Source organism: Triturus cristatus, chromosome 5_2, assembly GCF_964204655.1.
Source record: "Triturus cristatus chromosome 5_2, aTriCri1.1, whole genome shotgun sequence".
Lineage (NCBI taxonomy): Eukaryota > Metazoa > Chordata > Amphibia > Caudata > Salamandridae > Triturus > Triturus cristatus.
In genome coordinates, this window is record NC_140588.1 from 69,391,696 (window position 1) to 69,413,588 (window position 21,893).

Genomic DNA, 21,893 nt, shown 5'->3' on the forward strand with positions numbered 1-21,893 from the left:
CATGCCAGTTGATTGTCTGCTCAGAAACGACTTGGAACATACCGCCTGGAAGGAGGAGGAGTTTAACGCCCACGCTGAGATGCTGGGATTACCAGGGTGGACCTGCGTGGTCACGCGGTCCATGGCTGCCCGGCGAGGAACTCAACCCAGATTGGAGCCTGGAACAATGGCCCAGCCCACTGCTGGACAAGAAGACGTCTTGGAGGATACACCCTACGAGATGGATGGGGAGCCCGCGGAGGTGACCCCGGAGTCCGCGGAGGTGGATGTTGTTCCCGTGGGGGACTTGCCAACCCCTGCAGAGTGGCAGGTGGAAGGAGGGCCTACCCAGGAGGAATTTTGTCGGGCGCAGAGAGAGTGCCCCACGCTTGAAGGCATGTGGCAGCAGGCCGAAGCCCAAGCGACTGGTAAGGAAACTGAAAATTACCATATTTACTGGGAGGATGGCCTCCTCTACAGTGAGCCTAAGGCTCCGGTGCATGGGTCATCAAGGGCCTTAGTGGTCCCCCAATGCTACCGAGCCTTCCTGCTGGAATTGGCACATGAGATATCACTGGCGGGACACCTGAGCCAGGATAAGACATTTGCTCGTTTGGTCCCACACTTTTACTGGCCCAGAATGCGAGTTGCCTCTGACACCTTTTGTAAGACCTGTATGACTTGTCAGGCGAGTGGCAAGACTGGGACTAAGTTGAAGGTCCCCCTGGAACCGCTCCCGGTTGTCAGTACCTCTTTTGAGCAGGTAGGCATTGATATTGTCGGGCCAATGGACCCGCCGGCTTCTTCGGGACACCGGTTCATCTTGGTGCTGGTGGACCACGCCACCCGGTACCCGGAGGCAATCCCTCTGAGGATCATCACTGCACCTGTGGTGGCGCGGGCCTTGATGGGGATTTTTACCCGAGTGGGATTCCCCAAGGTTGTGGTGTCAGATAGGGGAACAAATTTCATGTCGGCCCTCATGCAGGCCATGAGGAAGGAGTGCGGAGTGACCTACAGGTTCTCCACTCCTTGCCACCCCCAGACTAACGGGCTTGTGGAGCGCTTCAACAAGACCCTGAAGGGGATGATTCGGAGCCTGCCAGAGGACTTGAGATGGAAGTGGGACGTCCTCTTACCCTGTCTGCTGTTCTCCTACTGCGAGGTGCCGCAGAAGGGGGTCGGTTTCACCCCCTTTGAGCTGCTCTATGGACACCCCGTTAGGGGGCCCCTCAGTCTTGTGAAGGAGGGGTTTTAGAAGTCTTCCAAGAAGCTTCCCCGTGATGTGGTCAGCTACATGCTGGTATTCCGCAGCCAGATGGCCAAGCTGTGGAAGGAAGCCTCAGACAATCTGGCGGCCAGTCAAGCCGTCATGAAGGAGTGGTACGACCGGAATGCTCGGATGGTGGAGTTGGATGCTGGACAGAAGGTGTGGGTCATGGAGCCCAGAGAGCTTAGCGCCCTCCAGGACCGGTGTACTGGACCATATGAGCTTTTGGAGGAAAGAGGCCAGACCACTTACATAGTAGACCTCAAGACCCCCCAACAACCCAACAGGGTGTTCCACATCAACCGCCTGAAGCCGCACCATGTGCGATCAGATCTTACTCTCCTTATGGTGACGGATGGGAGCGAAGACGAGGAGAGCGAGTCTCTTCCGGACCTTCTGGCGGCACAAGAGAAGGATAGATCGGTGGAGGGAGTGGGCCTCTCCCCATCCTTGAACCTTGAGCAACAGAGGGACTGCCACCCAGTATTGGAGCAGTACTCCTCGTTGTTCTCCCTCACTCCTGGGATCACGCACCTGTGTACCCATGATGTGGACACAGGTGACAGCCCACCAGTAAAAACCAAGTCTTACGGGCTGTCGGACAAAGTCAAGACCAGTATCCAGAGTGAGGTTGCCAAGATGTTGGAGCTGGGGGTGATTGAGCCTTCCAGCAGCCCTGGGGCTAGTCCGGTGGTGTTGGTGCCGACAGCAGCCCCACCGGTCATCACACCAGAACTTCGGTTCTGTGTGGACTACCGTGGTTTGAAATCCGTGACCAAGACGGATGCTCACCCGATCCCTCTGGCGGATGAGCTCATTAGCTGACTGGGAGCAGCTCGGTACTTGAGTACAATTGACCTGAGGTCAAGATATTGGCAGATTGCCATGGCGGACGGAGCGAAGAAGAAGACTGCATTCTCCACCCCCGAGGGCCTCTTCCAATTTCGAGTAATGCCCTTCGGGCTGAAAAATGTTCCGGCCACTTTCCAGCGGTTGGTCAACCAGGTACTTTCTGGCCTAGAGGCCTTCTCGGCTGTCTACCTGGATGACATAGCTGTCTGACTGGGGGAGAATGTCTGCATTGTCAGCATTCCGTCCATCATTTGTTTGTTGTAACGCTTTTTGCCCTAAGTGGGATGGGTATTCCCAGACGTGGGACCCGTGCTCACTACGCCACTGGAGTCAAGCTATCCTGGCTGATGACGGCTGATAGCCAGAAACCGGTCCTAGGATGCTTGATTCCGGTCCAGGGAAGACATGGCTTGGCAGTTCGGGCTGGACTGTTCCCATGAGGCACAGGGTCAAGACTGATTTGCATATGGCCATGTCTGAACTGGGGTGGCGTAGTGGGCAAAAGAACGATGGATTTAACCCAGATCTCTTGACTGGGGGAGAATGTCTGCATTGTCAGCATTCCGTCCATCATTTGTTTGTTGTAACGCTTTTCGCCCTAAGTGGGATGGGTATTCCCAGATGTGGGACCCGTGCTCACTACGCCACTGGAGTCAAGCTATCCTGGCTGATGACGGCTGATAGCCAGAAACCGGTCCTAGGATGCTTGATTCCGGTCCAGGGAAGACATGGCTTGGCAGTTCGGGCTGGACTGTTCCCATGAGGCACAGGGTCAAGACTGATTTGCATATGGCCATGTCTGAACTGGGGTGGCGTAGTGGGCAAAAGAACGATGGATTTAACCCAGATCTCTTGACTTGGGGAGAATGTCTGCATTGTCAGCATTCCGTCCATCATTTGTTTGTTGTATAGCTGTCTTCAGCAGCAGCTGAGAGGACCATCTGGAGCATCTCCAGGAGGTGCTGCAGGCTCTACAGTTGGCTGGCCTAACCATCAAGGCCAGCAAGTGCCAGATTGGACAGGGATCTGTCGTCTACCTGGGACACCTGGTGGGCGGGGGTAAGGTGCAACCCCTCCAGACCAAAATCGAGACCATCTTGGCCTGGGAGCCCCCCAAAACCCAAACGGAGGTCTGGGCTTTCCTCGGCCTCACGGGTTACTACCGCCGGTTTGTCAGGGGCTATGGAACCATCGTGGCCCCCCTGACTGAACTGACATCAAAGAGGTAACCATGCAAAGTCATTTGGACAGCTGCCTGTCAAGAAGCTTTTGACACCCTCAAGCACGCGATGTGCACTGCTCCGTTGCTTAGGACTCCGGACTTTGGCAAAGAATTCATTATGCAGACAGACGCCTCTGAGCATGTCATTGGAGCTGTGCTCTCTCAACTTAATGAGGAAGGCCAAGACCAGCCAGTGGCCTTTATTTCTTGAAGGTTACTCCCCCGGGAACAGCGGTGAAGTACTATTGAACGTGAAGCCTTCGCCGTGGTTTGGGCCCTGAAGAAGCTGAGGCCAAACCTCTTTGGCTCTCACTTCCTTATTCAGACCAACCACCGACCCCTTCGCTGGCTCATGCAGATGTTATGTTATGTTAGTAAAACTTATATAGCGCACAGTTACTCAAAGGTGTCCTGGTGCTTGCTACAGTCCACCTAACTGAGGTTCCGGCCAGAAAAATTAAAACAGCGATGTTTTGAGCGCTTTCCTAAAAGCAAATAGGTCCTTGGAATTTCTTAGGCTAAAAGGAAGCTCATTCCAGGCCTTAGCTGCCCCGACGGAAAAACTTCTGCCTCCCCATCTAGCTCTCATTGTGGTGTGTACTACAGTGAGTTTTGCTCCGATGAGAGGCGAAAACCCCAAATTGTTGAGGTGGTCCATTTCCCTCCAGGGTATGGACTTTAGGGTGGAACATCGACCCGGAGTAGACCACGCCAACGCTGAAGGTCTCTCCCGGTTCTTCCGCCTTAGTGATGAGAACTCCCTAGAGGTTGGGTAGGTCTCCCCACTTTCGGCTGGGGGTGACGCATGTTAGACCTGCCAGCCCTGGGGTGGTCATACCCCGTTTTATTCCCTTTTCGCCTAATTTTTGCCACCATCTTTTTGTTGGACCTAGGCCTCTGGGCGCCTTACCACTGCCAAACAGTGCTGAGGTGCAGGTGCTCTCCCCTAATAATATGGCTGCCATAGGCCCCTGCTACTGCGGAGTGGCCATTGTACATACACACACCAGTAATTAGGATCAGGCTGGGTCATACTGTTACTGTATCCTTGCTGTCCCACCTTTTTGTCAGATAGAGAGACATGGTAGAAGCCCCTGGAACCTTCCAGCCCAGGGAGGAGTTATATTTTGCCACCTTTCAGGAGGGTCACCTGACCTAGAAGTATAAGAGGAAAGGAGGGAAACCTAACTAGTCAGTTGGGGCACCACTGGACATGGGGGAACCTCTGCCGGACTATAGGCTGTTGGGCCTAGGGGGGAACCTATACTACTGAGTCTGACTGAGCTTAGGCCCTGCTGTACCCAAGATAGCTGAGGGGCTCTGCCAGCCTGCTGACCTTGCCCAGTGAGGGGGAAACCCAGAAGACCAACTCCAGTGTGCCGCAGGGTATCATCCTGCCTCTTGAGGCTGCCGACTCGACCCCCTACCCTTTCCCCCAAGATACTGCAACCAAAGGAACCGCAACCAAGATGTCACTACCACCTGCGCTGGGACTGGAGCGCTGAGGACCCTGTGAGCACTGCTGCTACTGGGGGATCACCAGGTAAAGCACCATGCTTCTAAGCGCTGGGCTTCCATAGCCTGCATCCTGCTACAAGCGCTGTGCTCCCCTAGCGCTGCACTACCCGAATTGGCTGCCCACGCGGCTGCTGGCCTGAAGGAACTGCCTACCCTGCTGAGCGCTGTTCAGCGCGCTCCTGCTGTGTCCCGGAATCACCACCGCAGCCCCTGTGCTTGGAAGTGTGTAAGCGCTGTGTCCAAAAATCACCGCTGCAGCCCCCGCGCTAAGAGATAACAAAGCACTTTGCCCAGGATCACCACCACGGCCTTTGTGCCCTGTACTGAGAAGCGCTGTGTGCGAAACTCACCGCCGCGATCTTGGGGTGGCTGAAGAAAGAAGCGCTGTGCCGCGATCACCACTGCAGCCCGGGCGCCGCTAAGCCAGGAGAAGCTGAGGCCTGAATCACCGCCACAGCCCAGGCGCTGCATTAATCAAAGCCGCAGTGATTGAATCCAGGCCGCGCTAGGCCTGCTGCGTGGAAAGGAGGCGTTGCCCAGCATCCAGGGCGCCGGCCGCGTCCTCAACTGCCCCCCTCAGGCCGCGCTGTAATTGGCTCCCGGGTCTCGAGGCCTACGGAGGCCCGGGGCCTGCTGCCGGCCGCACCTGCGAGGATCTGCGAGGAGTGTCTTTCCGCTCCCGGAGCCCGTAACTTTGCCAGCTTTAGCAGCGCGCCGATCCGCCTCCCCCGGCCGAGGCCCCACATGCAGAGAGGAGCGGGCTGACCGGGGAGGAGGCGTCCGGCGATATTTGTGGCTGCAACTTCCCCTGCAAAGACCAAGTGGTGAGTGGGGAAACCAGGGGACAGCGCCCCCTTTCAACATCGCTCTGAGTGTGACTGAGTGGGGGCAGATGCCTAAAGGGTGCTTCCTCTGACTGCTCCCTCTCTGATTGAATGTAGAAGGCCGCTAGAGATCTGGCCTGATCACCAATTGAATCCCCATTAAGAGTTAATCTTTGTGCTGCATAGCGGAGGGCGCTGTGTGACCTGCCCTACCCAGGAAGTATTGCCAAAAGTGAGTTCATGCATACCAAGTGTTCTTTGTGTTGGATGCCCACACAAGGGATTGTACACTATTGAAAGTGCCTTAAGAAATGTTCTCATGTCTTTTGCAAACCTGCATGAAGCTCTTTGCTGAATTGAATGTACCTGAATGCATTGAAGCCTATGTGTTTAACCTGCTCTGCATTACCAACAGTGATTCTTGCAGTGAGAAGGTTGTTACTCTTGTCTTTTTACCTGCAGAAAGTTCTGCTGTTCTGATGTACTTGAAGGAATTTACTCATGTTTTGAAGTGAAGTGAATTTACTGTTGCTCTGAGATTATCTGCCCTATCGACTGCTCTGACTTGAATTAGATAAAGAGTCTTGTTTTATAAAACAGCCTGGTGTGGTGTCTCTTCATTGTGTGCGCATTACTGAGTCAGTGCGAGTGTGTGCTGCACAACTGTTTAATACATTGCCTTCGGGTGCCTTCCTGCCTCGCGCCAAGCTACGGTGTCGGAATCGGTGACCCCGGTTCTAACATTGGTGTTCAGCGGTGGGATAAGGACTTGTGGTGGTGCAGCACCCTACAGGGATTCAGTGTGCACCGCAACTGGACACCTATTGTAACGCAAGCCTAACAATTCGCCCTTCACTGCCTGATTGATTGTACAGGCTCCTGTGTTAAACCTGTTGCTTACGTCCTTGTGGTTTTCCCTTAAGTTGTCTGGGGCCCGCGTGTCAGGATGGAGTTCGAGCTGGCCAACCTAGAAATGTATACGGTGGCGCAGCTGAGGGAGTTCTGTCAGGGGATGGGGGTGTCCGTCAAGCAAGGCCCCAAGAGAGAGGAGCTTCAGAAAGCTTTGAGGGCATGGATATTGGCCCACCCGGGAGGGAGAGTGGATGAGGAACAGGGGGAGCTGGACGCTCCAGGAGAGCTAGACCTACTGCATATAGACACCAGTGAGAATGTGTTGCCAGGAAGACGTTCCAGGACAGGCAGTAGTGTGTCAGCGAGGAGTGTGTCTGTGGAGAAGTACGAAGACACGAGGGAGGAGAGGCAATCGAGTATAGAGCTTGCTAAAATGGAAAAGGAGCGAGAAGAGAAGAAGCTAGCTATGGAAGAGAGGAAGCTTGTGCATGAGCTTAGCCTGAAGGAATTGGAGCTCCGAACATTGCAGATGGGGGCGCAAGGCAACATGAATGGTGGCAGCGAACCCGCTGAGGCTCCATGAGAGCCTAAGTTTTACCTACCTAAGGAGGTGGTGGCCAGTTTCAGTGTAGGGGATGACATTGATAAATGGTTGGCAGCGTATGAGGTGTCTTTGGTAGCCTATGGGATGCACGAGAGTTACTGGGGGATAGCCTGCATAGGTACATATCTCCGGTGGCAAGGGACACACTCTTGACTTTAGACAAAGGAGATCAGACAAATTACCCTGTCATGAAGGAGGCGCTACTTAAAAAGTTTGGCCTCACTCCAGAGAAGTATCGCCAGAAATTCCGCAACAGCCATAAGCTCCCCACACAGAACTGGCTGGACTTTTTTGATTATGCTCGCAAGGAATTAGAGGGTTGGGTGCATGGCAGCGAAGTGAGTGACTATGAAGGGCTGTACAATCTGTTTTTAAGGGAGCATGTTCTTGATTAGTGTTTTCCAGAACTGCGCCAACACCTGGTGGACCGCAAGCTGACTGATCCTCAGGAGCTTGCAGAGGAGGCGGATACTTGGGTCAGCACTCAGGTGTCCCACAAGGGATCCGGGGGAGACCCCCCGAAAGGTGGACAGGGTTTTCCCAGAAGAGAGAGGGGGGAGATAAAAAGAAGGAGTTCTTTAAAGGCCCCCAAAATAGACTGCATGGGAAAGGGGTAGGTTCCCCACCCTAATCTGGATTCCAGAAACCCACTTACCCTGACAAGAGTCAACAGCCCAGAGCTGTCCGGTGCTACGAGTGCGGGGAGGTGGGACACTACAAGGGGGATCCCCAGTGTCGCAAAAGGAACCCAGCCCCCACAGGAGGTAAGAACCCCGGGGTGGCTAGTGAAGGGCTGGGGGAGGAGTTGTCCCTAGGTAAGGGGGGTGAGTGGACAGACTTGACCCTAGTTTCCCTGGGGAATAGAGAGATGGTCCCACAGGTTCAGGTACCCTCGAATACTGCCAAGTACTGGCAGAGGGTCCTGGTAATGGGGAGGAGGTGGAGGCTCTGAGGGACACGGGTGCCAGCATGACGATGGTAATACGTCAGCTGGTGTCCTCAGAGCAGGTGATTCCTGAATTATTCCACCCGGTTGTAATGGCTGACAACAGCCTGGGTCATTACCCCGTGGTCCAAGTTCCCTTTGAGTGGGGAGGAGTCTCAGGCCTGTTGAGAGTAGCGGTGAGCCCTGCCATGCCAGTTGATTGTCTGCTCGGAAACGACTTGGAACATACCGCCTGGAAGGAGGAGGAGTTTAACGCCCACGCTGAGATGCTGGGATTACCAGGGTGGACCTGCGTGGTCACGCGGTCCATGGCTGCCCGGCGAGGAACTCAACCCAGATTGGAGCCTGGAACAATGGCCCAGCCCACTGCTGGACAAGAAGACGTCTTGGAGGATACACCCTACGAGATGGATGGGGAGCCCGCGGAGGTGACCCCGGAGTCCGCGGAGGTGGATGTTGTTCCCGTGGGGGACTTGCCAACCCCTGCAGAGTGGCAGGTGGAAGGAGGGCCTACCCAGGAGGAATTTTGTCGGGCGCAGAGAGAGTGCCCCACGCTTGAAGGCATGTGGCAGCAGGCCGAAGCCCAAGCGACTGGTAAGGAAACTGAAAATTACCATATTTACTGGGAGGATGGCCTCCTCTACAGTGAGCCTAAGGCTCCGGTGCATGGGTCATCAAGGGCCTTAGTGGTCCCCCAATGCTACTGAGCCTTCCTGCTGGAATTGGCACATGAGATATCACTGGCGGGACACCTGAGCCAGGATAAGACATTTGCTCGTTTGGTCCCACACTTTTACTGGCCCAGAATGCGAGTTGCCTCTGACACCTTTTGTAAGACCTGTATGACTTGTCAGGCGAGTGGCAAGACTGGGACTAAGTTGAAGGTCCCCCTGGAACCGCTCCCGGTTGTCAGTACCTCTTTTGAGCAGGTAGGCATTGATATTGTCGGGCCAATGGACCCGCCGGCTTCTTCGGGACACCGGTTCATCTTGGTGCTGGTGGACCACGCCACCCGGTACCCGGAGGCAATCCCTCTGAGGATCATCACTGCACCTGTGGTGGCGCGGGCCTTGATGGGGATTTTTACCCGAGTGGGATTCCCCAAGGTTGTGGTGTCAGATAGGGGAACAAATTTCATGTCGGCCCTCATGCAGGCCATGAGGAAGGAGTGCGGAGTGACCTACAGGTTCTCCACTCCTTGCCACTCCCAGACTAACGGGCTTGTGGAGCGCTTCAACAAGACCCTGAAGGGGATGATCCGGAGCCTGCCAGAGGACTTGAGATGGAAGTGGGACGTCCTCTTACCCTGTCTGCTGTTCTCCTACTGCGAGGTGCCGCAGAAGGGGGTCGGTTTCACCCCCTTTGAGCTGCTCTATGGACACCCCGTTAGGGGGCCCCTCAGTCTTGTGAAGGAGGGGTTTTAGAAGTCTTCCAAGAAGCTTCCCCGTGATGTGGTCAGCTACATGCTGGTATTCCGCAGCCAGATGGCCAAGCTGTGGAAGGAAGCCTCAGACAATCTGGCGGCCAGTCAAGCCGTCATGAAGGAGTGGTACGACCGGAATGCTCGGACGGTGGAGTTGGATGCTGGACAGAAGGTGTGGGTCATGGAGCCCAGAGAGCTTAGCGCCCTCCAGGACCGGTGTACTGGACCATATGAGCTTTTGGAGGAAAGAGGCCAGACCACTTACATAGTAGACCTCAAGACCCCCCAACAACCCCACAGGGTGTTCCACGTCAACCGCCTGAAGCCGCACCACGTGCGATCAGATCTTACTCTCCTTATGGTGACGGATGGGAGCGAAGACGAGGAGAGCGAGTCTCTTCCGGACCTTCTGGCGGCACAAGAGAAGGATAGATCGGTGGAGGGAGTGGGCCTCTCCCCATCCTTGAACCTTGAGCAACAGAGGGACTGCCACCCAGTATTGGAGCATTACTCCTCGTTGTTCTCCCTCACTCCTGGGATCACGCACCTGTGTACCCATGATGTGGACACAGGTGACAGCCCACCAGTAAAAACCAAGTCTTACGGGCTGTCGGACAAAGTCAAGACCAGTATCCAGAGTGAGGTTGCCAAGATGTTGGAGCTGGGGGTGATTGAGCCTTCCAGCAGCCCTGGGGCTAGTCCGGTGGTGTTGGTGCCGAAAGCAGCCCCACCGGTCATCACACCAGAACTTCGGTTCTGTGTGGACTACCGTGGTTTGAAATCCGTGACCAAGACTGATGCTCACCCGATCCCTCTGGCGGATGAGCTCATTAGCTGACTGGGAGCAGCTCGGTACTTGAGTACAATTGACCTGAGGTCAAGATATTGGCAGATTGCCATGGCGGACGGAGCGAAGAAGAAGACTGCATTCTCCACCCCCGAGGGCCTCTTCCAATTTCGAGTAATGCCCTTCGGGCTGAAAAATGTTCCGGCCACTTTCCAGCGGTTGGTCAACCAGGTACTTTCTGGCCTAGAGGCCTTCTCGGCTGTCTACCTGGATGACATAGCTGTCTGACTGGGGGAGAATGTCTGCATTGTCAGCATTCCGTCCATCATTTGTTTGTTGTAACGCTTTTTGCCCTAAGTGGGATGGGTATTCCCAGACGTGGGACCCGTGCTCACTACGCCACTGGAGTCAAGCTATCCTGGCTGATGACGGCTGATAGCCAGAAACCGGTCCTAGGATGCTTGATTCCGGTCCAGGGAAGACATGGCTTGGCAGTTCGGGCTGGACTGTTCCCATGAGGCACAGGGTCAAGACTGATTTGCATATGGCCATGTCTGAACTGGGGTGGCGTAGTGGGCAAAAGAACGATGGATTTAACCCAGATCTCTTGACTGGGGGAGAATGTCTGCATTGTCAGCATTCCGTCCATCATTTGTTTGTTGTAACGCTTTTCGCCCTAAGTGGGATGGGTATTCCCAGACGTGGGACCCGTGCTCACTACGCCACTGGAGTCAAGCTATCCTGGCTGATGACGGCTGATAGCCAGAAACCGGTCCTAGGATGCTTGATTCCGGTCCAGGGAAGACATGGCTTGGCAGTTCGGGCTGGACTGTTCCCATGAGGCACAGGGTCAAGACTGATTTGCATATGGCCATGTCTGAACTGGGGTGGCGTAGTGGGCAAAAGAACGATGGATTTAACCCAGATCTCTTGACTGGGGGAGAATGTCTGCATTGTCAGCATTCCGTCCATCATTTGTTTGTTGTAACGCTTTTCGCCCTAAGTGGGATGGGTATTCCCAGACGTGGGACCCGTGCTCACTACGCCACTGGAGTCAAGCTATCCTGGCTGATGACGGCTGATAGCCAGAAACCGGTCCTAGGATGCTTGATTCCGGTCCAGGGAAGACATGGCTTGGCAGTTCGGGCTGGACTGTTCCCATGAGGCACAGGGTCAAGACTGATTTGCATATGGCCATGTTTGAACTGGGGTGGCGTAGTGGGCAAAAGAACGATGGATTTAACCCAGATCTCTTGACTGGGGGAGAATGTCTGCATTGTCAGCATTCCGTCCATCATTTGTTTGTTGTAACGCTTTTCGCCCTAAGTGGGATGGGTATTCCCAGACGTGGGACCCGTGCTCACTACGCCACTGGAGTCAAGCTATCCTGGCTGATGACGGCTGATAGCCAGAAACCGGTCCTAGGATGCTTGATTCCGGTCCAGGGAAGACATGGCTTGGCAGTTCGGGCTGGACTGTTCCCATGAGGCACAGGGTCAAGACTGATTTGCATATGGCCATGTCTGAACTGGGATGGCGTAGTGGGCAAAAGAACGATGGATTTAACCCAGATCTCTTGACTGGGGGAGAATGTCTGCATTGTCAGCATTCCGTCCATCATTTGTTTGTTGTAACGCTTTTCGCCCTAAGTGGGATGGGTATTCCCAGACGTGGGACCCGTGCTCACCACGCCACTGGAGTCAAGCTATCCTGGCTGATGACGGCTGATAGCCAGAAACCGGTCCTAGGATGCTTGATTCCGGTCCAGGGAAGACATGGCTTGGCAGTTCGGGCTGGACTGTTCCCATGAGGCACAGGGTCAAGACTGATTTGCATATGGCCATGTCTGAACTGGGGTGGCGTAGTGGGCAAAAGAACGATGGATTTAACCCAGATCTCTTGACTGGGGGAGAATGTCTGCATTGTCAGCATTCCGTCCATCATTTGTTTGTTGTATAGCTGTCTTCAGCAGCAGCTGAGAGGACCATCTGGAGCATCTCCAGGAGGTGCTGCAGGCTCTACAGTTGGCTGGCCTAACCATCAAGGCCAGCAAGTGCCAGATTGGACAGGGATCTGTCGTCTACCTGGGACACCTGGTGGGCGGGGGTAAGGTGCAACCCCTCCAGACCAAAATCGAGACCATCTTGGCCTGGGAGCCCCCCAAAACCCAAACGGAGGTCTGGGCTTTCCTCGGCCTCACGGGTTACTACCGCCGGTTTGTCAGGGGCTATGGAACCATCGTGGCCCCCCTGACTGAACTGACATCAAAGAGGTAACCATGCAAAGTCATTTGGACAGCTGCCTGTCAAGAAGCTTTTGACACCCTCAAGCACGCGATGTGCACTGCTCCGTTGCTTAGGACTCCGGACTTTGGCAAAGAATTCATTATGCAGACAGACGCCTCTGAGCATGTCATTGGAGCTGTGCTCTCTCAACTTAATGAGGAAGGCCAAGACCAGCCAGTGGCCTTTATTTCTTGAAGGTTACTCCCCCGGGAACAGCGGTGGAGTACTATTGAACGTGAAGCCTTCGCCGTGGTTTGGGCCCTGAAGAAGCTGAGGCCATACCTCTTTGGCTCTCACTTCCTTATTCAGACCAACCACCGACCCCTTCGCTGGCTCATGCAGATGTTATGTTATGTTAGTAAAACTTATATAGCGCACAGTTACTCAAAGGTGTCCTGGTGCTTGCTACAGTCCACCTAACTGAGGTTCCGGCCAGAAAAATTAAAACAGCGATGTTTTGAGCGCTTTCCTAAAAGCAAATAGGTCCTTGGAATTTCTTAGGCTAAAAGGAAGCTCATTCCAGGCCTTAGCTGCCCCGACGGAAAAACTTCTGCCTCCCCATCTAGCTCTCATTGTGGTGTGTACTACAGTGAGTTTTGCTCCGATGAGAGGCGAAAACCCCAAATTGTTGAGGTGGTCCATTTCCCTCCAGGGTATGGACTTTAGGGTGGAACATCGACCCGGAGTAGACCACACCAACGCTGAAGGTCTCTCCCGGTTCTTCCGCCTTAGTGATGAGAACTCCCTAGAGGTTGGGTAGGTCTCCCCACTTTCGGCTGGGGGTGAGGCATGTTAGACCTGCCAGCCCTGGGGTGGTCATACCCCGTTTTATTCCCTTTTCGCCTAATTTTTGCCACCATCTTTTTGTTGGACCTAGGCCTCTGGGCGCCTTACCACTGCCAAACAGTGCTGAGGTGCAGGTGCTCTCCCCTAATAATATGGCTGCCATAGGCCCCTGCTACTGCGGAGTGGCCATTGTACATACACACACCAGTAGTTAGGATCAGGCTGGGACATACTGTTACTGTATCCTTGCTGTCCCACCTTTTTGTCAGATAGAGAGACATGGTAGAAGCCCCTGGAACCTTCCAGCCCAGGGAGGAGTTATATTTTGCCACCTTTCAGGAGGGTCACCTGACCTAGAAGTATAAGAGGAAAGGAGGGAAACCTAACTAGTCAGTTGGGGCACCACTGGACATGGGGGAACCTCTGCCGGACTATAGGCTGTTGGGCCTAGGGGGGAACCTATACTACTGAGTCTGACTGAGCTTAGGCCCTGCTGTACCTAAGATAGCTGAGGGGCTCTGCCAGCCTGCTGACCTTGCCCAGTGAGGGGGAAACCCAGGAGACCAACTCCAGTGTGCCGCAGGGAATCATCCTGCCTCTTGTGGCTGCCGACTCGACCCCCTACCCTTTCCCCCAAGATACTGCAACCAAAGGAACCGCAACCAAGATGTCACTACCACCTGCGCTGGGACTGGAGCGCTGAGGACCCTGTGAGCAGTGCTGCTACTGGGGGATCACCAGGTAAAGCGCCATGCTTCTAAGCGCTGGGCTTCCATAGCCTGCATCCTGCTACAAGCGCTGTGCTCCCCTAGCGCTGCACTACCTGAATTGGCTGCCCACGCGGCTGCTGGCCTGAAGGAACTGCCTACCCTGCTGAGCGCTGTTCAGCGCGCTCCTGCTGTGTCCCGGAATCACCGCCGCAGCCCCTGTGCTTGGAAGTGTGTAAGCGCTGTGTCCAAAAATGACTGCCGCGGGCCCCGCGCTAAGAGATAACGAAGCGCTCTGCCCAGGATCACCGCCACGGCCTCTGTGCCCTGCAATGAGAAGCGCTGTGTGCGAAACTCACCGCTGCGACCTCGGGGTCGCTGCAGAAAAAAGCGCTGTGCCGCGATCACCGCTGCAGCCCGGGTGCCACTAAGCCAGGAGAAGCTGAGGACCGAATCACCGCCGCAGCCCAGGCGCAGCGTAAATCAAAGCCACAGTGATTGAATCCAGGTCGTGCTAGGCCTGCTGCGTGGAAAGGAGGTGTTGCCCAGCAACCAGGGCGCCTGCCGCGTCATCGGCCGCGCCCCCTCAGGCTGCGCTGTTATTGGCCCCCGGGTCTCGAGGCAGCAGGCCCGGGGCCCTGCGAGGATCTGCGAGGCTCCAGGTGGATCGAGGAGTGTCTTTCCGCCCCCTCTTCGAGGGAGCCCGTAACTTTGCCAGCTTTAGCACCGCGCTGATCCGCCTCCCCCGGCGGAAGCCCTACGTGCAGAGAGGAGTGGGCTGACTGGGGAGGAGGGGTCCGGTGAAATTTGTGGCTGCAACTTCCCCCACATAGACCAAGTGGTGAGTGGGGAAACCAGGGGACAGCGCCCCTATCAACATTGTGCTGAGTGTGACTGAGGGGGGGGCAGATGCCTAAAGTGTGTTTCCTCTGACTGCTCCCTCTCTGATTGAATGTAGAAGGCCGGTAGAGATCTGGCCTGTTCACCGATTGCATCCCCATTAAGAGTTCATCTTTGTGCTGCATAGCGGAGGGCGCTGTGTGACCTGCCCTACCCTGGAATTATTGCCAAAAGTGAGTTCATGCATACCAAGTGTTCTTGCTGTTGGATGCCCACACAAGGGATGGTAAACTATTGAAAGTGCCTTAAGAAATGTTCTCATGTCGTTTGCAAACCTGCAGGAAGCTCTTTGTTGAATTGAATGCACCTGAATGCATTGAAGCCTATGTGTTTAACATGCACTGCATTACCTACCGTTATACTTGCAGTGAGAAGGTTGTTACTCCTGCCTTTTTACCTGCAGGAAGTTCTGCTGTTCTGATGTACTTGAAGGAATTTACTCATGTTTTGAAGTGAAGTGAATTTACTGTTGCTCTGAGATTATCTGCCCTATCGACTGCTCTGACTTGAATTAGATGAAGAGTCTTGTTTTATAAAACAGCCTGGTGTGGTGTCTCTTCATTGCGTGCGCATTACTGAGTCAGTGCGAGTGTGTGCTGCACAACTGCTTAACACATTGCCTTCGGGTGCCTTCCTGCCTTGCGCCAAGCTACCGTGTCGGAATCGGTGACCCCGGTTCTAACAAGCAGCCTGTCAGTTGATGCCTTTGTGTTCTACTGCAGCTTCCCAGAGTGTTCTAAAGAACAACTAGAGCGCTAAAAGCCTTACTTATGACAAACGTATGGCACACCTGAAGCCATCTTGATTGGAATAAACTGGTAACACTGAAAACATTTAATTTAAAAAGGAACAAAATGATGGGGTTCATTTTGTCATAGAAATTATGGTTAGTGCTGTAGAAAGAAAAATAAGGACGTGTTTCAAGTGAAATCTCAAATATCTTCCTGTTATATTTCAATAGGAGCAGCCTGTCAGTTGATGCCTTTGTGTTCTACTGCAGCTTCCCAGAGTATTCTAAAGAACAACTAGAGCGCTAACAGCCTTACTTATGACAAACGTATGGCACACCTGAAGCCATCTTGATTGGAATAAACTGGTAACACTGAAAACATTTATTTTAAAAAGGAACAAAATGATGGAGTTCATTTTGTCATAGAAATTATGGTTAGTGCTGTGGAAAAAAAAATTAGGACATGTTTCAAGTGTGATCTCAAATATCTTCCTGTTATATTTCAACAGGAGCAGCCTGTCAGTTGATGCCTTTGTGTTCTACTGCAGCTACGCAGAGTGTTCTAAAGAACAACTAGAGCGCTAATAGTCTTACTTATGACAAAATTATGGCACACCTGAAGCCATCTTGATTGGAATAAATTGGTAACTCTTAAAACATTTAATTTAAAAAGGAACAAAATGAGAGGGTTCATTTTGTCATAGAAATTATGGTTAGTGCTGTAGAAAGAAAAACTAGGACATGTTTTAAGTGAGATCTCAAATATCTTCTTGTTATATTTCAACAGGAGCAGCCTGTCAGTTGATGCCTTTCTGTTCTACTGCAGCTTCCCAGAGTGTTCTAAAAAACAACTAGAGCGCTAACAGCCTTACTTATGACAAACGTATGGCACACCTGAAGCCATCTTGATTGGAATAAACTGGTAACACTTAAAACATTTAATTGAAAAAGGAACACAATGATGGGGTTCATTTTGTCATAGAAATTATGGTTAGTGCTGTAGAAAGAAAAATTAGGATATGTTTCAAGTGTGATCTCAAATAGCTTCCTGTTATATTTTAACAGGAGCAGCCTGTCAGTTGATGCCTTTGTGTTCTACTGCAGCTTCTCAGAGTGTTCTAAAGAACAACTAGAGTGCTAACAGCCTTACTTATGACAAAAGTATGGCACACCTGAAGCCATCTTGATTGGAATAAACTGGTAACACTGAAAACATTTATTTTGAAAAGGAACAAAATGATGGGGTTCATTTTCTCATAGGAATTATGGTTAGTGCTGTAGAAAAAAAATTAGGACATGTTTCAAGTGTGATCTCAAATATCTTCCTGTTATATTTCAACAGGAGCAGCCTGTCAGTTGATGCCTTTGTATTCTACTGCAGATTCCCAGAGTGTTCTAAATAACAACTAGAGCGCTAATAGTCTTACTTATGACAAAATTATGGCACACCTGAAGCCATCTTGATTGGAATAACTGATAACTCTTAAAACATTTAATTTAAAAAGGAACAAAATGAGGGGGTTCATTTTGTCATGGAAATTATGGTTAGTGCTGTAGAAAGAAAAACTAGGACATGTTTTAAGTGAGATCTCAAATATCTTTCTGTTACATTTCAACAGGAGCAGCCTGTCAGTTGATGCCTTTCTGTTCTATTGCAGCTTCCCAGAGTGTTCTAAAGAACAACTAGAGCCCTAACAGCCTTACTTATGACAAACGTATGGCACACCTGAAGCCATATAGATTGGAATAACCTGGTAACACTTAAAACATTTATTATAAAAAGGAACAAAATGATGGGGTTCAATTTGTCATAGAAATTATGGTTAGTGCTGTAGAAAGAAAAATTAGGACATGTTTCAAGTGTGATCTCAAATAGCTTCCTGTTATATTTTAACAGGGGCAGCCTTCAGTTGATGCCTTTGTGTTCTACTACAGCTTCCCAGAGTGTTCTAAAGAACAACTAGAGCGCTAATAGTCTTACTTATGACAAAATTATGGCACACCTGAAGCCATCTTGATTGGAATAACTGGTAACTCTTAAAACATTTAATTTAAAAAGGAACAAAATGAGGGGGTTTATTTTGTCATGGAAATTATGGTTAGTGCTGTAGGAAGAAAAACTAGGACATGTTTTAAGTGAGATCTCAAATATCTTCCTGTTACATTTCAACAGGAGCAGCCTGTCAGTTGATGCCTTTCTGTTCTATTGCAGCTTCCCAGAGTGTTCTAAAGCACAACTAGAGCGCTAACAGCCTTACTTATGACAAACGTATGGCACACCTGAAGCCATCTTGATTGGAATAAACTGGTAACACTTAAAACATTTAATATAAAAAGGAACAAAATGATGGAGTTCATTTTGTCATAGGAATTATGGTTAGTGCTGTAGAAAGAAAAATTAGGACATGTTTCAAGTGTGATCTCAAATAGCTTCTTGTTATATTTTAACAGGAGCAGCCTTCAGTTGATGCCTTTGTGTTCTACTGCAGCTTCTCAGAGTGTTCTAAAGAACAACTAGAGTGCTAACAGCCTTACTTATGACATAAGTATGGCACACCTGAAGCCATCTTGATTGGAATAAACTGGTAACACTGAAAACATTTATTTTAAAAAGGAACAAAATGATGGGGTTCATTTTGTCATAGGAATTATGGTTAGTGCTGTAGAACAAAAAATTAGGACATGTTTCAAGTGTGATCTCAAATATCTTCCTGTTATATTTCAACAGGAGCATCCTGTCAGTTGATGCCTTTGTGTTCTACTGCAGCTACGCAGAGTGTTCTAAAGAACAACTAGAGCGCTAATAGTCTTACTTATGACACAATTATGGCACACCTGAAGCCATCTTGATTGGAATAACTGGTAACTCTTAAAACATTTAATTTAAAAAGGAACAAAATGAGGGGGTTCATTTTGTCATGGAAATTATGGTTAGTGCTGTAGAAAGAAAAACTAGGACATGTTTTAAGTGAGATCTCAAATATCTTCCTGTTACATTTCAACAGGAGCAGCCTGTCAGTTGATGCCTTTCTGTTCTATTGCAGCTTCCCAGAGTGTTCTAAAGAACAACTAGAGCGCTAACAGCCTTACTTATGACAAACGTATGGCACATCTGAAGCCATCTTGATTGGAATAAACTGGTAACACTTAAAACATTTAATATAAAAAGGAACAAAATGATGGGGTTCATTTTGTCATAGAAATTATGGTTAGTGCTGTAGAAAGAAATATTAGGACATGTTATAAGTGTGATCTCAAATAGCTTCCTGTTATATTTTAACAGGAGCAGCCTTCAGTTGATGCCTTTGTGTTCTACTGCAGCTTCTCAGAGTGTTCTAAAGAACAACTAGAGTGCTAACAGTCTTAGTTATGACAAAATTATAGCACACCTGAAGCCATCTTGATTGGAATAAACAGGTAACTCTTAAAACATTTAAATTAGAAAGGAACAAAATGAGGGGGCTCATTTTGCCATAGAAATTATGGTTAGTGCTGTAGAAAAAAAAATTAGGACATGTTTTAGATGAGATCTCAAATATATTCCTGTTATATTTCAACAGGAGCAGCCTGTCAGTTGATGCCTTTGTGTTCTACTGCAGCTTCCCAGAGTGTTCTAAAGAACAACTAGAGCGCTAACAGCCTTACTTATGACAAACGTATGGCACACCTGAAGCCATCTTGATTGGAATAAACTGGTAACACTTAAAACATTTAATATAAAAAGGAACAACATGATGGGGTTCATTTTGTCATAGAAATTATGGTTAGTGCTGTAGAAAGAAAAATTAGGACATGTTTCAAGTGTGATCTCAAATAGCTTCCTGTTATATTTTAACAGGAGCAGCCTGTCTGTTGATGCCTTTGTGTTCTACTGCAGCTTCTCAGAGTGTTCTAAAGAACAACTAGAGTGCTAACAGTCTTAGTTATGACAAAATTATAGCACACCTGAAGCCATCTTGATTGGAATAACTGGTAACTCTTAAAACATTTAATTTAAAAAGGAACAAAATGAGGGGGTTCATTTTGTCATGGAAATTATGGTTAGTGCTGTAGAAAGAAAAACTAGGACATGTTTTAAGTGAGATCTCAAATATCTTCCTGTTACATTTCAACAGGAGCAGCCTGTCAGTTGATGCCTTTCTGTTCTATTGCAGCTTCCCAGAGTGTTCTAAAGAACAACTAGAGCGCTAACAGCCTTACTTATGACAAACGTATGGCACACCTGAAGCCATCTTGATTGGAATAAACTGGTAACACTTAAAACATTTAATATAAAAAGGAACAAAATGATGGGGTTCATTTTGTCATAGAAATTATGGTTAGTGCTGTAGAAAGAAATATTAGGACATGTTATAAGTGTGATCTCAAATAGCTTCCTGTTATATTTTAACAGGAGCAGCCTTCAGTTGATGCCTTTGTGTTCTACTGCAGCTTCTCAGAGTGTTCTAAAGAACAACTAGAGTGCTAACAGTCTTAGTTATGACAAAATTATAGCACACCTGAAGCCATCTTGATTGGAATAAACAGGTAACTCTTAAAACATTTAAATTAGAAAGGAACAAAATGAGGGGGCTCATTTTGCCATAGAAATTATGTTTAGTGCTGTAGAAGAAAAAATTAGGACATGTTTTAGATGAGATCTCAAATATATTCCTGTTATATTTCAACAGGAGCAGCCTGTCAGTTGATGCCTTTGTGTTCTACTGTAGCTTCCCAGAGTGTTCTAAAGAACAACTAGAGCGCTAACAGCCTTACTTATGACAAACGTATGGCACACCTGAAGCCATCTTGATTGGAATAAACTGGTAACACTTAAAACATTTAATATAAAAAGGAACAACATGATGGGGTTCATTTTGTCATAGAAATTATGGTTAGTGCTGTAGAAAGAAAAATTAGGACATGTTTCAAGTGTGATCTCAAATAGCTTCCTGTTATATTTTAACAGGAGCAGCCTGTCTGTTGATGCCTTTGTGTTCTACTGCAGCTTCTCAGAGTGTTCTAAAGAAACAACTAGAGAGCTAACAGTCTTACTTATGACAAAATTATGACACACCTGAAGCCATCTTGATTGGAATAGACTGGTAACACTTAAAACATTTAATTTAAAAAGGAACAAAATGAGGGGGTTCATGTTGCCATAGAAATTATGGTTAGTGCTGTAGAAAGAAAATTTAGGGCATGTTTTAAGTGAGATCTCAAATCCTCTTCTATTTCATTAGAACATTCTGACATGCAGAATGAAACAATCACTTTCAATACCAGCAGTAGACTTCCAGTTAACTCCCTGGTGAGCAGTAGCTTTACTACAGTGATCTAATGAACAACTAGAGTGCTAACATTCTGAATTTATGGCAAATGTGTGACACATCTGAATGCCTTCTTGATGGAATCAAAGTAAAAAAACTGAAAGCATTTCCTACTGAGGAGACTGCAGTAAATGAGGAAATTAGGAAACTTCATAACAAATAAGTCTCCCAAGATGGCCACCAGAGAAAAAAGAGCTCAAATGTAGCACAAATTTCACCCAGATGTAGCCCACATATAGCCCAATGACAGAAGTGCGCAAAACATTGTTTATTTTTAGTTTTTCTGCAGTTTTATATAGTGCATACTGGTCAGTTATTGGAGCATTACATCTTACTTGGACCCCTTATTGCGTATTTTGCACGAAGTACATGAGATTGATCTTGCGAAACATTGAACGTTACGATTCTGTTAACCTGAAGTTGCTCTGAACCGGGCTTTGTAACACCCGTTTTTACCTACTGGTTTTAATTAATTGTCACTGTATTGTATTAGGAAAGAGGATTTACCGTTTTTATGTACACTTTTATGATCTAGGTTTCTAAATCAGATCGAATAAAGTTTAATTAGTTCTATGGCAGGACGGAGGTGAGGATTATGCATATCTTTCCTGACTTTATTTGCATAGCAGTTCAAAGAAAACGTTACACAACAATCATTAAACAAATGACTACACAACCCATGAACCATTGGGGGTGTAGTCTCCAAGGCAACTATAGTCCAATCATATCACAGTCCATCGTATATAATATCGTGACGTCCCTTCCGCTTCCTCTTTCTTCACTGCTCGTCAGTTAAGTGCATTCCTTCCATTCTTGGCTTAATCTGATGTTGTTGCTGTTTGAATAGCTGTTTCTTGTGCACGTTATTAGCATTATTGCCTTAGTATTGTTTCATATTC